Source organism: Vespula vulgaris, chromosome 23 (genome assembly GCF_905475345.1).
Source record: "Vespula vulgaris chromosome 23, iyVesVulg1.1, whole genome shotgun sequence".
NCBI classification, from domain to species: Eukaryota; Metazoa; Arthropoda; class Insecta; order Hymenoptera; family Vespidae; genus Vespula; species Vespula vulgaris.
Genome location: NC_066608.1, coordinates 255075 through 271638, shown reverse-complemented (window position 1 = coordinate 271638; position 16564 = coordinate 255075). Strand labels below are relative to the sequence as shown.

Genomic DNA, 16564 nt, shown 5'->3' with positions numbered 1-16564 from the left:
AATCGACCATCGTTTTTATCGGATATTCGCGATACACTTTAACCGGAAGATTACTCGGTTAACGAGCACTCTAGTTTTTATCGTTCGATAAAGGAAACTATCCTCTTTGGATAGAATGCAAGTAATCATATACAATTATGTCGAATCAAACGACGTTCCCTCGAAACGTCCGGCTTTGATGGGATCCGTCGAGGATTCGACGATAATCCTGTCCTTTCTCTTTGATCGTTTCCCTCTTATCAAAAGGGCTTTTGTTCGTGGAAGGCGCGACGAGCTTATTTCCTCGCGAATATCTCGAAAGAGCCGTTCTTATCGCGAACTCGTTTCCTTCGTGCCGGGAGCCATGTGGTTCGCGAATACGACTTTGTTAATCTTCGATTCTTCGCTCGGGGATTATCCTTCGCAAGACTTCAAAAGCGTGTCTGCTTGAATACTTCCCCTCTTCCATCCTCTCTCTCTCTCTCTCTCTCTCTATCTCTCCATCTATAGCCATCTCTCTCGCTCGATTCTATTACAGCATCTCTTGCCGTCGTCTCCCGCGATCGCCCCGAGCTACGTCCAATGGCGCACGTAGGTAGGTATATACCACGATGCGGAATTAAAGGCCACGTAATAATTCATAACTCCATAATTGTTTATCCCGCGTAATAATTTACCTCCCTCGGCAACTCGGCTTTAATAGGGAAACGCGCGTCGCAGACGAGATCGATGCCGGTGGAATTTTCGAGGAGCGATAAGCTGTAATCCGTTTGCAAACCGGGAGCCTCTAATTTTCCGACGTAACGCGAACGCGATCCAAAGTGGTTCGATGATTGAAAAAGGAAAGAAAGAAAAAAAGAAACAACGGGGAATAACTTTTGAAAGCTTCCGCGTGATCTCGCTCGGCGTCTGGCGATAATTGGCAGGAGGACGAATCGGGCCGGGTCGACCGTTGGAGAAATTTCAATTCGCACGTGTCTCGTCGGCACCCTTTCTTTTTTACGCGTCTCACCACAGCGTGGCAACTCCCTCGTGGTCACCACCGGCACTCCTTCGAGACGATGCTCGATGCCGAGTGGCGGGCAAAGAGGAGGAAAATGGAGATCGAGCGTAAAGTTACCTCGAATCTACTGTTACGAGCGTTCGTCGTTCGCATTGTCCTTGCCTTTCGAGTGGTCGCTTTAGTTACCTACGGCTATCGGCTCGACCTAACGTTCGAGAGAAAGAGGGCGTACATGCGATCATTGTGCCAGCGTACGCACGTGGACTCTTTGATCGTGAATACTTCATTCGCAAGACCGAGGGTTCGATTATGTTTGACAAAGGAGAAATTAGTCCGGAGCTTCGGATTACGAGGGCAAGAGGGAAGAAACGCCGTAGTCATCGAATTTAATTTCTTTCGTATCCGACTCGCTCGTCGGTCGTTTCGTCGGGATGCCATAATTTTTCTAACGCTTCCTTATAGGCAGCTTCGTTAGTTTTGACCTTTTTACCGCAACTTTTCTTTCTCCTCGGTCTCTGGGAAGCCGTAACTTAGAGAATAATATTGTTACCAGCTGCGTCGCGCCGCTCTCTCAAGCCTTTCCGGTTCGTGTATTTATGATCACTGTGTCAGCTGATACCGACTCTCGGTTCGCTATCGCGTTACGAAGCGTTGTTCCAGAGCCAAAGCGATCGTCGCCTTAGGAACACAATACTCTCTGTGCTCGAGTGCATTGGCTCGTCGATGATAAAAAGAAAAAGAAAGAGAGAAAGAAAGAAAGAGAAGAAAAGAAAAGATTAGAAAGAGAAAAAAGTGTAGTCGTTTGGTAGTCGCGATACTAATTATCTTTGTGTTCGTAGCAGCCGCACAGAGTGCCCGAACCTTTTTCGTCGGACTTCTATCGTACTCGAGGACGTACTTTTTCTGGTCCTTTCGATAAGAGGAAGCGATAAGTTACACGAATCTACTCGGAAACCTTGGTAACGCTCGTGGAGCAGGTCTCGATGATTCAGCGCCAGCTGTGGCCTTCGTACGCCCGCTCCTTCCTTCGAGTGTCACGTAAACTCTTACCCCGAAATTTGTTAGTCAAAATTAAAGTGCCTCTCCCGAGGCTTACGCGTAGCGCGCATGGTTTCGCTTTCGACGATATCTTTTTATGGAATCTTGACGGCACTTTTTACCGTCGTACTTATCCACTTTGAAGCGACGATATAACGAAATCTTTTTCTCGAAATTTATAAAATTATTGTTCGGTAAAAACGGGAGAACGCGGAGAAAATCGTGGACGACTGGATCTGAAAACGTCGTAGACGCGATTCGAACGGCAAGCTTCGGCGCCTGTACGTCGGAAGAAATATAATTTCAGCGTAGGGTCGTTCCGAGCGATGTTGGGGATTCGTCTGTAGCCCTGAAAACGGGGGATGACGGCGACCAGTCACTTCCCTCACCCCTGGAAAGCCAGGGGATGAAGTATGACTCACCGTTTGCCGCCGCCACCCCCGTCGTGCTTTCTGTCTCGTGCGCTGCGAGTTTCACCCTCCGGGACCCTTCATCGAAATCTCCCGCACTCCTCTCTCTCTCTCGCTCTCTCTTTCTCTTTTACTCCGACTCGCTCTCCGTGCACCCTTCGTTGCTGCGGATCAAAAGAGAATGAGAACGACATTAACATAATCCGCGCCGACAGAATATCGAGAAAAAAGGCTCGAAACACGGGGCGGCGGTGGTTCAGGTGCCGTTTCAACGAATTATCGTTACCGACATTATGCTCGCGCGTGCAAAAGTCGAGACATTCGATAGGGTCATTTTTGTTCTCTTTCATCGACGATCGACCGTGAACATCCACCTACTTTTTTCAAGCTCCCCGTGAGATCGCATTAACTCCTAACGGACGAGGAGAAAGCCCTTTATCGAGTCACGTAAAGAAACGTACAATGGATATAATTAACGTTGGACGCGACTCCTACTTGATAGATTTAAAATCGCGGAGTGCGTATCGCAAACTCGTAGAGTTCGTTAGGGACGTGACGCGGAGTCAGCCGTCGCGAGTACCGGAAGTTTCGGATACACGGAGTCGCTAATTAAGGGCGTCGTTAGCGAAGCTAAAACGACGGCTCGTTTGCGATCTAAAACGTCGAAAGATGAAAGGGACGGACGCGAAAATGGCGGAAAGCGTCGGAAGCTTTGGTCGAGCGAGGTCGAGATAACCCGCGAATTGAATCAAGCCTCGAGTAAAAATTCGGCATCGAAGATAGTACTTTTCGAATGCATCTTCGAGCATCCACGAAACTATCATCGGAGATTTTAATACTCGTTTCTCAGGTCATTTATCATTTCACGACTAACGCAGCTTGGATAGATCTCGCCGAGGAAGCGAGCTAAAAAAAAGGTCGACCTAAAACGCACGTGGGCCAGTCGTCGTCGTCGCTTTCGCCCAAGGAATTAATCCATTAGAAGTCGCGTCCGTGCTCGCATATTCTTTCTCCATTAGTTACGTCTTCTCAGTCGTCTTTTCTTTCAACGAGGACGAGTAACGACCGAGCCGGAATGGGCCTGGAAAAATTCGATGGGTCTGCCATTGCGTTTCGATGTCTGTACGAGATTACGAGACGACTCATTCATTCTCTCTTTCACTCTCTCGAAGAAGGCGGGGAGAAGCCGGATTTATGTCTTCCGCAGGCGTATGAACGACGGAATGCACTCGCGGGTAATCGTTGTTACGCTAGGGGTTGCTGGCCGATTCGATCTTTCGATCTTCTCTTTTTCTCTTTCGGTCCGTTTGCCTCTCCCTCCTTTGGTTCGCGCGAGAACGTACGCTGTCCTTTATCGCCGTCCGTTCGATCGATCGAACTTGCGAAATTATCGACTGCTCCGGAGGGCAGCACGGAAGAGAATCGTTCCTTTCGTATCTACGAGATCGAGTGGCAGTCGTCGGCGAATTGGTACGAGCTTTCACGAGCTCGTAATGGTCTTTTCGTATTCCTTCTTTCTTCATCGCCAAGTTTTCATTTCCTTTATAAATCGCGTTTGCTTTGCGAGAATACTCGCGAGAGCTGACGATTAGTCACCGCCGCTCATTATCTATTTTCTCTCTCGCTCGTTTCACTTTCGATCGCGAACGCGAGCGAGATCCGTTCGACGGACGGCAAGAGAAATCGATATTACGGACGAGCAGCGAATTAGCTGTTTTTTAACGAATCGTAGGCAGAATTTTTGCGATGGAAAACGGTCGGACGAGGCTGCTGAACGATGGTGCAAAAACCTCGAGAGCTCAGCGTGGGCGAACGGTTATTATTGCCTGGCGCCAGACTGGAGGGATCCCCATGCTAAGAACGCGTTCCAGCCACGTTGTTTTCGTGCGAATAAAAGACTCGACGAAATAAAAGAATTCATCACGGATTGCATTAAATCGCAGGAGGTCGACGTATCGTACGTCACTTTCGAGCTCGCGATCATTTTTATCTCGGGAGAGACACGAAGATCGCGATAAGGCTTTGAAGGTCCTATTCGGCGAGACTCCGGAACAATTATTTTTCCACTCGAGATCGGAGAATCGATTTCGCGCGGTATAACGAGTTCGTCAAGAGTATCTCGTTCGTTCGAAGCTTATCCTCTCGACAGCGCGAGATCGGTCAATCGCCGATCGTACGCGGAGGGGTCGCGCGTCGCAACGAGCCTCGTGCTTTTCGTCGCGCGAGAAATTCCGACGCGAGTCGCGGACGAGCCTTTACCTGACTCGATTAGGTCCCATGGCCCCGTGGAATGCCATTTATCACAAAGTCCGAGGGCCCTCGTGGCCACGAAAACGAACGGTCCGACCGGCGGAGTCCGCTAGGACCACACCGTAGTCGTCACAAAGAGAACCCGAAAGATTTTTTGGCCAATTAAATGCCGCATTATCGGGCGCGCGATCGTTAACTAGACTCTTTCTCCTTTTAATAGCGTTCTTCGTTCGAGACGGAACACAGCCCGTTGTTAAAAGTCTCTTCTTTTCTCTCTAGCAGATGCGATCTACCGGTCCGTTCGCGGAGCGTTGTTAGAGTTAATAGTCTATGGTATTTATTAGCTAAATATCGTTAAACTTTGCCGGTATCTCCCGTCGAAGATCGACTTTATCCGACGTTACCTTCCTACTCGTAAAACTATCGAGTCGAGATAAGATCGTCGATCGGCGGATAAGGATCGCGAGGGTAATAATTATCTCGTTTTATTCGCCTCGGGATAGGGAGGTAGCTACGAAGAGGAAGGAAGCGCGCTTTTGTCCGCGTCGCGAATTCTTCGCTCGCTCGCGGTTCTCGGCAGCGATCGGCAAAGAGAACGTAGATAGTCCGAAAGTGGATTCGTCGATAATGGCCGAGCGGGCTCGTAAAGAGGAACGCCGGAATTCGAACTGAATTTCCTCGTTTCTCGAAAGGGAGTTTCTCTTGGCGCTATTACGATCTCGCGTCCAACGAGACCGCCGTTTCGCGGTGCGCTCGCACCACCCTCGATGACGATCGTTGCCCGAGGCACCTACGGATAACCTCGCGTCCGGATATCAACTTTCTTATTATATACCTCGTGGCAGCTGCGGGGAACGTAACGCGAAGATATACCGGAGTAGATTATCATCCTAATTCCCGGGTGAACGTGCCAAGATCGTTGGATAGCCGACGTTCCTCGAGTCCCGACGATCGACGCGTGCTTTCTTTCCTCCGATATTTTCATCCGGAGAGCGCGGAACGTTGAGAGCCCGCGCGATGACTCGGAGAAATCTCATCGAATCCACGGGTTTCCATGAATTCCAGGCGGTCTTCTGGCACGGAATCACCTCGGGATCACCGCGGGATCACCGCGAGGATCGAGGAATAAACCGGTCGTGCGTGAAACGTCTGGCCGGTCGATCCTTCCTTCGTCGTTCTCCTGGCAGAGTTTACGAGAAGGAAAAGGGCGGAGTCGGCCTTCGTCGTTGCCCCGTGCGCGACCCTAATGGGCTCGTCGATGGACGAACGACGCTCGTCTCTCTCTTCCGCGCTCGCTTCGTCGCGTTTCACCGTCGGCTCGGCGTTGACGAAATCTCAGCCGTGACGTCGAAAGACGTTCGTCGTTTTTAATACGATATTTTACGAAACAGCCGTCGTTCAAAGTCTTCTTTATTCGAAGCAGCTATCTCTTGTTCTCTTCGCGTTAAGCGTCCTCTTTTGTTCGTCGACTCTGCCGCGATCCTTCTTCCTTTCACCGGCATCCTTTCTCCGTAAAAGGAATCGCGCGGGCAGAGAGAGAGAGCGCAAAGTGAGAGTCGAAGGACTCGCAACGCGACCGTGGGGATCGCTCCTTCTTCTTACTCTTCTCGGTGCGGCAAAGGACACGCTTTTACGCCAATGCGTGAGCGAACGTTGCGTGCGCGAGAGAGAAAGGGCGGAGAGTAGACGACGAGAGGAGATAGAGCTAAAATGAAAGAGAAGACGGAGAAGAGAAGAAAGAGGGAAAGAGGGAGACGTCGAAGAGACGATGCGAGGATCACAGGCTCCTCGCGCTAGGATCCGTCGTTGTCTCGCCGCTCTTCTCTGCTCTTTCTCTTAGGCGTTCGCGCGTTCCTCGGCAGGGCCGAGTGCTCCCGGTCGTGCTCGACAAAAGGGTGCTTTTTCACACGGAAATGCCACGACGACACTCGAGCCGGATTAATCGAGCGGAACGCGGTACAGAGCACTCGACAAATGCGGCCTCGATCCACGATCGTTCGTCATTGTGCGTCGTCGGTCGTGGCGGCTACGCTCGTTGCATTCTCTCCTCGCCTTCGACCGATCGAAAGACGATAAAAAGAGAGGAGATCGATCTTGCGCTTCGCTCGAGCTCGAACGTATATTTACGATTTATGTTACAACCTTTGTGCAATAATTAATGCGATTCTAATCGACGGGATTACGTTTGCATAGATCGATATCGCGCCGTCGAACGTAGAATTTCAACGAACGAAAACGCGGCGACGTTATTAGCCGATCAAGTGCCGCTAATGAAGAAATAAAAGAGAAAAGAGAGAGCGTTTCCTCGAACGAAAACGAAACTCATCGTCGTCGTCGTGGTCGTCGTCGTCGTCGTCGTCGTCGGCGGCGGCGGGGAGAGAGAAGACGAACCTGGTGGGAAGGAGACGCGACGAGTGGGAGAGGAAAGACAAAGGGCAAAGAGTAGCTCGCGGAGGCGCGCTCTCGAGAGAAGGACGGAGGGAGAAAGGTTGGCAAGGTCACGGTCGAGCGATCTTTTCGACTACTCCACTCTTTGTCTTTTCCATCCATCTCTCTTTCTCTCTTCCTTTCTCTCTCTTTATATCTCCCTGTCTTTGAATTTGCGGCGCGTGGCGGGCGAGCTTTTCGTTCGTCGACCAGAAAAGCTTTCACACGACAGCTTGCACTTAGCGCGATGCATTTCCCTCGTACTCTAGCCGCTTCCCACGGCCTTAAAACTTCTTCGACCGTCGAGCTAATGCCAGTCCCTCCCTCTTCTCTTCTCCTCTCTTACTCTCCCTCTCCATTCTTTTTCGATATGAACATTTTTATCGTCAAGTTAATTCTATCGGATACGTCACGCCGTCGAACAGAGTTTCGCGAGCCTAAGCAAAATGGAATAACCAAGATAATAATCTTTTGGAGTCGCAGGGCAAAGGAAGAGATAGAGGGATAGGGGAAGAGAGAGAGAAGGGGGGAGGAGAGTAAATAAAAGGAAACGAATGAATCGGATAGAATCGGGATAACAATGAATGCCGTTTTTAGCACGTAGAGCTAAGCCGCCGTGACTAATCCGATCGAGGAAATCGACCAACGGACAGCGCGAATCCCTTTATTTCCCGTAAAGAGTGTTTCGCTGTACTTTCTAATGGAAACCGTACCGCGCTAATATCTCTGTCAATTTTATACGTTCGCGTTGCATAATAAGCCGAGCTTAGTATTGCTGAAAATCCGTTCGATCTCGATTATTTTCTCTCAACGTGTAAGACACTCGCGTTTCGTAATCCTCGTTGAATCGTATTTCTCCGAGTTTCCGTTTCGTAGGACATCGTTCTTTTAGAGCGATCGTTTTACGAGTTACACCAGGCGTGCGAGTTTACCTTATCCGCCAATATTTTTATAGTTTCCGTTCCGACCTCGTTCCATATGTGGAAGTTTCTCTCCGTCTCTCTCCTCCTCCTCCTCCTCCTTCTTTTTCTAGCACTTAATTCGTTATCGCCGAAGAAAAGTCAACGATCCCAAGGGTCTACTTATTTTTATCGCGGCTTCGCGTTGACGCGCGCACGGCTGACTACCTTCCTTTACATATTTTCAGACGAGGAACGACTTCACCGATATTTGCGTTTTTTGTGGAACGCTGAAAAAGCAAAATATTTTACAAGCTCGTCTACGAATTTAAAGGCTGGAGTTTCGCGGGACGATTACTCGGCTAGATCGAAGGAAAAGAGAGTCGAACGGAACGGAGTCCGCAGATGTCGCGCAGCTGCCAGGGCAAATTATTACCGCGTGCTCTAGCTGGATTTTGCTCTAAGAAGAACAACGATCCGTAGGGCACGATTCTCGAAACGAAAGCTTCACAGCTGTCTCGGGACTTTAGAATTCATAGGACAATGGGAAAATGTTGTCCGGCCGTACGTCTATCGCTCGTCAGCGGGACAGGTCAAGTTCGCATATTTTATTCCGCACGAAAAAGATCCTTTCCCAATTTTCTCTTCTTTTGTCCTAGACTTTTTCTTTTCTTTTCTTTTTTTTTTCTTTACCTCCCGTTCTTCGAAGAGCTTCATAAAAATGCCAGATCTATGAAAGGAAGAGCGTGCCCGTTGTGCTCATCGGAACGTCAAGTTCTCTAGGAATTTTAATGCGTTAAGTCGATCTTTCGAGCTACGGATCGACGAGTCATCGTTTATCTTACACTTCACACGCTCCATTGTGCGCGTCTTCGATGTTTTAAGAAGTTAGATTCGTCTCTATCCTCGAACGTAAGGATATCCGAGCGGCTATTGTCCATCGAATCGACCATCGTAAAATCTAACGTTTTATGTCCGGATTAGAGACGATCGGGAGACTCGTAATCGAGAGACGGTCCGAGGGCGGGACGAAAATCGTCTTGACCGAGCCTCTCGTAAGAAATATTCCAACGAGATGGTGTCCGATTACGTTCCCTTTACCGGAGTCGTTAATTCGGGATCCTTATATTCCTTGAAAATATTGAAATTATAACGTAAACCGTTAAGATATTTCGTGAACGTTCGTCGGCCTAACGAAGAAGAAGAATTTCTTCGGGTTAGCCTTTCTTGGAAAATCGTTAAACGGAAGGACGAAGGGAGAGGCGAACGTCGGCGGATAGGGAAGGGTAGCTTATTAACGGTAGAGTTTGGTAGACGCTTTTAATAGCCCTGTCGTTCGCCCGTAAAGTTAGAGCTTCGCTTCCGAAAATTTGCTAAATCGTATGCGAGCCAACGTTGGCGCGTGTCGACGCATAAATTCCTGCGGCACGCGATCCCTTTATGCCCTTGCAGAACTTACCTTCCCATCGTGGGTAAACCACCCCCTTCCCGTCTCTTGCTCCGACTTGTCAGGGCTACGACCTGCTTTCTCATCGAGCGTTTTCGCACGCGCGCACGCTTACGAAGCGAAATGTCGTCGGCATAAATTAGCGTCCGCTTCGGCGTGGGTAGATAACCGGAATTATTTTACGGACTACGCTCGGCCGCGTTGAGTTTAATGGTCGCTCGGCAGCAGACGTTTTTACCGCGAGAAAGAAGCTCCGATTACGATCGATCGGTTTAAAATTCCCTACCTTCTGTCCATTTTACTCTTTCGAACGGTTATCGTTCGTTGGAGCCAGTCGAACCAATTTCCATCCCGAACCGAGTTCCCCCTTTCGCGGTATTAAAACGAACGAAGGAATCGACTTCCATTCGCGGAGAATTCGAAAGGGCTTCCCAAAGTCCTCCGTCCCAGCGTGCTTTTCGACGTTACCGTGGCTTTTATTCAAAAGCATCCCCTCGAAGATTCGTCCTCGGGACGGACGTGTACCTTCCGCGAAAAATAAACAACGCTTTTATTTCCATCGGCCTGGACGAACTGGGGTAGCGAGAAAGAGAAATCGCGAGACTACCCCGCTCGGAGAGGAAATGGAGAAGCAACGACGAGCTCATCGGGCGTAACGTCATCCTTCGCGCACGATGCAACGATTTAACGAGCGACTTGGTCGTACCACGTCCGGTAATGCGAATTTGAAAGGTCCGAGAGACGCGGGTATTACGTTGTAACGTAGGCGCCTGCGGTGTATTTAATAATAAACATTCGTCGTTGGTAGTTCGATCACGTTGAATCGCGCCGAGCGCACAAGTCTTTCGTTGAATATTCATCGAATATCGTTCGCGCGAACGACGGTCCGCGAACGAGTCGTTCAAAATTTATACCTCCTCGCTTAGTTACAAATATGTAACTACACGTCTGTCCGTACGCGACGATAAGCGTTGCTCGCGTTTGAAATTTATTGTCTTTTAAAAAACGTGCGTATATTCGTGCTCGACGGGAACATCTTCGAAACGTACCGGAGTAACGCGATCTTTCCATCCCTTCGAGCCCTTGTTTTTTCCCTTTAACGTTTTTTCTCTCCCATTTACAAGCGTGAAAAAGGGCTGGCCGTTTGTAAGCGGAACGGCAGAGTTTTGATGCCGCTTCGAGGTCTCTCTTAGGGACCTTTAAAGCGCATACCCCTTCACGGCCTACGTGGGTGGTTCCTTCGTGCTAGGACGTTACACCTCTTTCCTCCTCTCTCTCTCTCTCTCTCACCAAAGTTCCTCGGAAACGTCGAAGGGTGAAACCCTTCTGGTGGCAACGATAAAAACGTCGACCTTCCGCTCGTTCGGTCGCTCCAAGAAAATCGATGCTACGTACGCGTCGCTTCGAATGTTCCCTCTCTCTCTTTCTCTCTCTCTCTCCCCGCGAATTCGTAAAGATAATTCATTTCGATAGCAACGCGCTATTATCCGTCGTATATACCTACGGACAAAAGCGGGAGACGAAGGTTCTAGTCGGGCTCGCAATCTCTTCGCGGAAGAAAACGCGTCGACCGTCCATGTTCCTCGAAGCGCAGGTGAATTCGAGGGAGAGTATTCCTTTGTCCGCACGGTCGGTGTCCACCGATAGAACGAGCTACCACCAGGAAGGAAGAAAGGAAGGAAAGACTCCGCAACGTCGAAACCGTGAACAACGAGACGGCCAGAAGAAGCTGGAAGAGGCCACCCGCACCTTTCTTAACGACGCTTTGTTACCACGGCCCACCTCTCTACTCTCTTTCGGGCACCTTCTTCGATGACTCACTCCGTGCTCTTCCTCCTCCTTCCCCGTCTCCTGTATCCCGTCTTTTATTTTTCCAGCATTCAAGGACCGCGCGTGCGAGCTACGCCTCCGAGAAGGATACTCGTGTAGCGGGACGACGCGACGTTTCGAGAAACGTTATGACTTTCTCTCTTTCTCTCTCTCTCTCCCTCCCTCTCCCTCTTTCTCCCGCCGACGTAATTTATTCTTGCCGCAGACGCGAAGCCGACGCTGGTCTCGACTCGAAAGTCGTATTATCGTAAGACGATGCGTTTTGAAACGTTCACGGAACTTGACTTTAGTTAGAATTTTGTTCGACCTGGGTATAGATTTCACGTATCAAATTTTACTAGTCATTCGTTTTCACGATTATTCTTACTTCGACTAATCGATATAATCCGCTCCGGACCGATATCGCGTCCGTCGGCAGCCCGTTGTAATATAAATATTTGACTACGACCCGGAAGCGAGCTCTGTTGTAATCGTCGGAAGTTTTCTTTCCGGCCTGGACGTTTCTGCGAAGCGGACGGTCGACTGTTCGGGCTGAGAAAAAAAATCTCAAAGTCTGACCAAGCGCAAATTTATTTGAACTCTCCGCAAACTCGATGAAAGCGATCAAAGTGCAAGGAGAACGTCGCGAAGAAACAAACGAGTCGTTTGAACGTTCATCCTCTTCTCGGTAAAACGGGTAAAAGAAAAGGAATTTTTGGCTATCGAAAAATCGTCCGACGAAAATTGATATATGGACGATTCGATAAATATCGATCGGAGATAAAAGCTAGTCGATAACGGATCGTGGTATGTACGTGATCGCGTCCGATACGTAGAAGCGTCCATAAAATAAGAGGAAGAGAATGAGAGAGAGAATAAAAGAAACTCGAGAGGGATATCTCGAGAGGACGAAGAAGAGATGCTTCGCGAGCACGCGAGGCTTCGCTACGGCGTTCGAGATCTCGAGAAAATTTACTCGACGAGAAAGAGAAAGACGAGAGAGAGATAGAGGCAGCGTCGCGAACGTTCTCTGCCGAGTGCAAGGGTACTAGGGACGTCTTGGCACGGAAGAAGAGTCCGAGTAAACGTCGGTCTCTTCTAGTACGATTCAAAGAGGAGTCGAAACTCGCCAAGCGGATTCCGCAGTCGATACGAAGCGCGAACGATTTCGAGTACCTACACGTACGTTCGTCTAATACGGATCGTGCCGTGAAAGTACGATCGCTCGGATCTCTCTGGTCCATCTATGATAATCTTTCGAGTCGAATTCCCTTTGAATTCGTCGAACGTAGCAACCGACACTACTGGTTATCATTTATGCAAATCCAATTCATGTTTTACGATATCTCTCGAAAAAGCGATTGCTCGATCGACGAAAAGACGGTGCGACAAGGATGCCGAAGGAAACGTTGGCACGGTCGTTCGGTTTCGCAAATGTCTGCTAGATGGTCGGACCGTCTGGGCGTTCAATGGTGAATTCTATGCTTGAATCATCCCTGGACGAAAATACTGCGAGTTCGGCGATACCGCGGAGCTCGTCGCAGAATGCAAACGGCGAGGGTCTCTTTCGAGAGAGCGAGAGAGCGAGAGAGAGTGCGTGTACCACCCGGTATATAAATAGACGGTGGAGTTACTCGCGTTCGGCTAATATTGGAAGCGTCTCTCTCCCCCTCTCTCGCTCTTTCTATCTCTCTTTCTATTTCTCCGCTGACTCGTGCTCGACTTTCTCCTTTCTTCTTTCTTCTTTCTTCTTTCTTCTTTCTTTCTTTCTTGCCGTCCTTAAAGAAAACGCGTCTTTCGCCACGAAGACTAACGCACGGGACGAATTTTCTTTGACGGTCATGGTCGGCGCGTTCGTCGGACGATATTTTTTCGCCGAGAATATCCGCGGCGGTCCTATCTTCTTCTCTCGAGTATTCGCGATGTTGCGACGACTGCATTTTATTTCTCTGTTCTCTATCATTGTTTTTTCTTCTTCTGCGTTACGGTACGTAATTTCAAGGTGAAATTTATATTAATTAAACGCTTAGTTTAATTATTCTCCAAGAGAAACGAGGTCCTTCCTCTTCGCTCAAATATCTCGTGGTAGAGAGATAAACGAACGGAAGAAAATAACGCAGATTGCGTGACAAGCGTAAAAATAGAAAAATCTTGTTGCTTTTGTCAGCGGTACGTTTCAAAAAAGCAGAAAACGGAAGTCGACGACATTCTTAATTAATAGGTATCTGCTTTATAAAAAATTTCACGATCTTTAACGAAACTCTAATCGTATAATTTTCGATTATTAAAACGGAGACGCTCGTCGACCTTCGTTTTACGATAGAAACTAGACGTCGTAATTCGCGACGAAGAATCAACGAACAAGAAAAGTTTTCGATTGCTTTCGGCTAAATGACATCGCTTGCTATTCGAACTAAGTTCGGTCTCCCTTGGCTTTGTTCTAAAGGGACAACTCTGGATTCACTCTATATTCTTGGCGAAAGTCGTTGAATTTTTTGCGATACAGGTGCTACGGCGCGGCTTGTGTCCTCGAATAGCCGGCCGATAACTCGAAACGATTTGCATTTTGAAAGGATGCGCCTACACATCCTGCTTGTTCTTCGTCGACGATGCTACTTCTTTCCCCACCTCCTCCATTTTCTTCCTTTTCGTTCCTTTAACATCGAAGTCGTGAGGGGACGTTCTAATCGACGAGGCTCTCGAAGAACACACGACGAGTAGAAAGAAGCACGTCTATATTTAAACCAGCGGGCCACACGACCACGATTGGGATGCGTGGAAATACGGAGGGTCGTGCTCGAGGAACGGAAGTCCAAGTTGCAGCTGTAGACGCCACGACGCGTCAAACGGAAGGCCGATAAGCTAAGTACCTTCGTCCGAACGAAAAAGATGGCCGCCATTTCTCCAAACGCGCAATCATTTTATCGTATATTACATTTTCTAAGCGACTAGTCGCACCAACCGCGTACGTCTGTTTCGCTCGATACGCGCGGCTATATGCGTTAGTCTCCGAGCGCTCGATGTAAATGACTATCTTGTGTGCGTCGATCCGGTTTCTAAATCACCTTGAATGTCACTTTGAAGAATAAGTCTGTCTCGCGCCCGGCCTTTCCTTTAAATATCGCACTTTTTCGCATTCGCTGTCCGCTCCGTCGTTTTGCTCTTCGTTCGACTTTTATACTTTGTTGTATTTCATTACCATTAACTTTCTTCTATCATCGTTTGAGCAGGAAGACACGAGAACACGCGAGACGATTCGATTTTCCATGCTCGTTATAAACGAATTGAAATAGGCACTCGTCTTCTCTCTCTCTCTCTCGTTTTATCTCGTTTCTCGGTTACTGAACCAGCGCTTCCTCGAAAGAGCCAATTCCCTCTGCGACGGCAATTCAATATCATCCAATTGTGTTCAAGACTATCGTCGGTGTCCGCAAAAAATTTCTCAAAGTCCTTGTTCGTGGCTAGTTTCTCCGCAGTCGTTACGTGCGAGCGAGCGTCAAGCTCGCGAGGTGGTATAATTAATCTCGTCGACTATTCCCATTTGTTATCAATAAAAGTGGTGCTTTTTCTATTCGACGCGTTTAAATGGCATCGAGAGGGAGTTCGCTCGGAAACGTACAGGATATTTTAATTATCGGAGCGTCTTCGGGAGCTATCGTTAGCGGGTCTCGGCGTATTCTCGCGAATATAATTTTGGTCTCGATAAGACGGACGGCTGAAATAAACGCCCAACGTGGTTTAATCGAGGTCGGACCCAAAAAGGCAAGGCTTGGTCGATTAAAAGTCTATTTTTGCGTCTCATTACTCCTTTCCTAGCTCCTCTCGCAGATTCTTTTTTTATCGTAAGAAAGGTAGAAAAGAAATTCGCGAGAGATCCGTAGGTCGCGTCTTACCGTACGCTGATAAGAAAAGGGGCGACTTTTGATGCGACGACGGTGAGCTCGAGCCAAGTCGAACGAGAATGGTTACACCGGCATCGGTAGTTACTCATCTTGCTCTCGAGCGGAAAAATATTCAAAGGATCCTTCTTTTGGCGAGCGTTCAAAAATATCTGCCGCGACGAAGTAACGATCGGCGGTGCGCCTCCGTTGCGGCTTTCTCGATATCAATTGTTATCTTCTTAATTACGACGCGGAACGAGAACGCATCCCGATTATCGACTCGATAATCGATATATCGCTTAGGATTCGTATAAAAAACATAGAAAGTTCTTTTCGCTCGGCGGACACGTATCAATCTCGATCGCATTTTATTGCTTATTCTTATTAGTTTGGCAAAAAGGCTCGCGTGTCCATTAGCGTTATTAAATCTTCTTTTATCAGTGATCGGGGAATAACTCGAGGGCAACGAGAAGTAAGTATATTTACGTAAAAGTACGTGCAACGCCAAACGTACTTATCGAAATGAAATTCGATATGGTAAATCGTATCGAGGGGGGTAGGGGAGAGGGTATATGGCGCATTTGTAAAATGAATTCTTTTGATAAAAACAATAACGCTCTGTGCGTGACAACGACTCCTTTTCGAGATACCTAATCTTCGAAAAAGCCTAAACGATTCGATAAATCTGGCTAGACGGTCGACTTTAAGAACGAGTAAACTCTGGGAGTACTTTGCAGCTTATCGCGACCTTATCTTTGGTCGTAGGATAGATTTATCGATCGACGACTCCTCGAACTTTATCCGCTCTGTGCGGTATCGTATGAACTTTCGTCGAAGTCGTTCGAAACGTCTCAAAGTTAAAAACAGATCGATCAAATCCGAACGGTGTCGAACGGACCAGAGGAGATCCTCGTTTGGCTTTTAGGAATATACACGGCGTCTCCGTAAAAGCGCTCCGAAATCAATACGTCACCGGTTTTGTCGAGCCGCGCGATTAATCACGCCGCTGGTACCATCGTCCCAACGAGTAAGGGTTGACGTCGTAGGTGGACGCTTTCGGTTGGCACGATGGATATTAGGGTGCCAGCTACGGAGGGTTTCGAAGATCCGATCTAATTTATCAAGCGGCTGACGCGGCGTTTCTCGATCCCGACGAGGATCGCGAGATGCGCGTCTCGATAAAGCCTCCTCGAGTCTTTCGAAAAAAATTTTCCTTCCACGCACGGCTTCCTACGCGCGTATCTCCTCGAGACTCTCGAGGATCCACCGATCTTATCGTTCCTCGCGAGGTAACGCCGCGTTTCTAGATCCAATCTTTTTCTTCGAGTATGAATTAGCTATAAATCGAAACGGATCTCAAGAAATCTTTCGTGACGTGGAAGCCCCGGAAAGGTTCATCGAGCGACGTTAATAAGCGTTTA

The 16564-nt window shown here is 48.5% G+C and overlaps 1 protein-coding gene across 5 annotated transcripts in view; it reads left to right on the top strand.

The window, feature by feature from the left end:
* The window catches only part of LOC127071855 (amyloid beta A4 precursor protein-binding family B member 1-interacting protein), a 94072-nt gene that overhangs the window by 49173 nt on the left and 28335 nt on the right, over positions 1 to 16564 (top strand). The gene's annotated exons all lie outside the window — the stretch shown is intronic.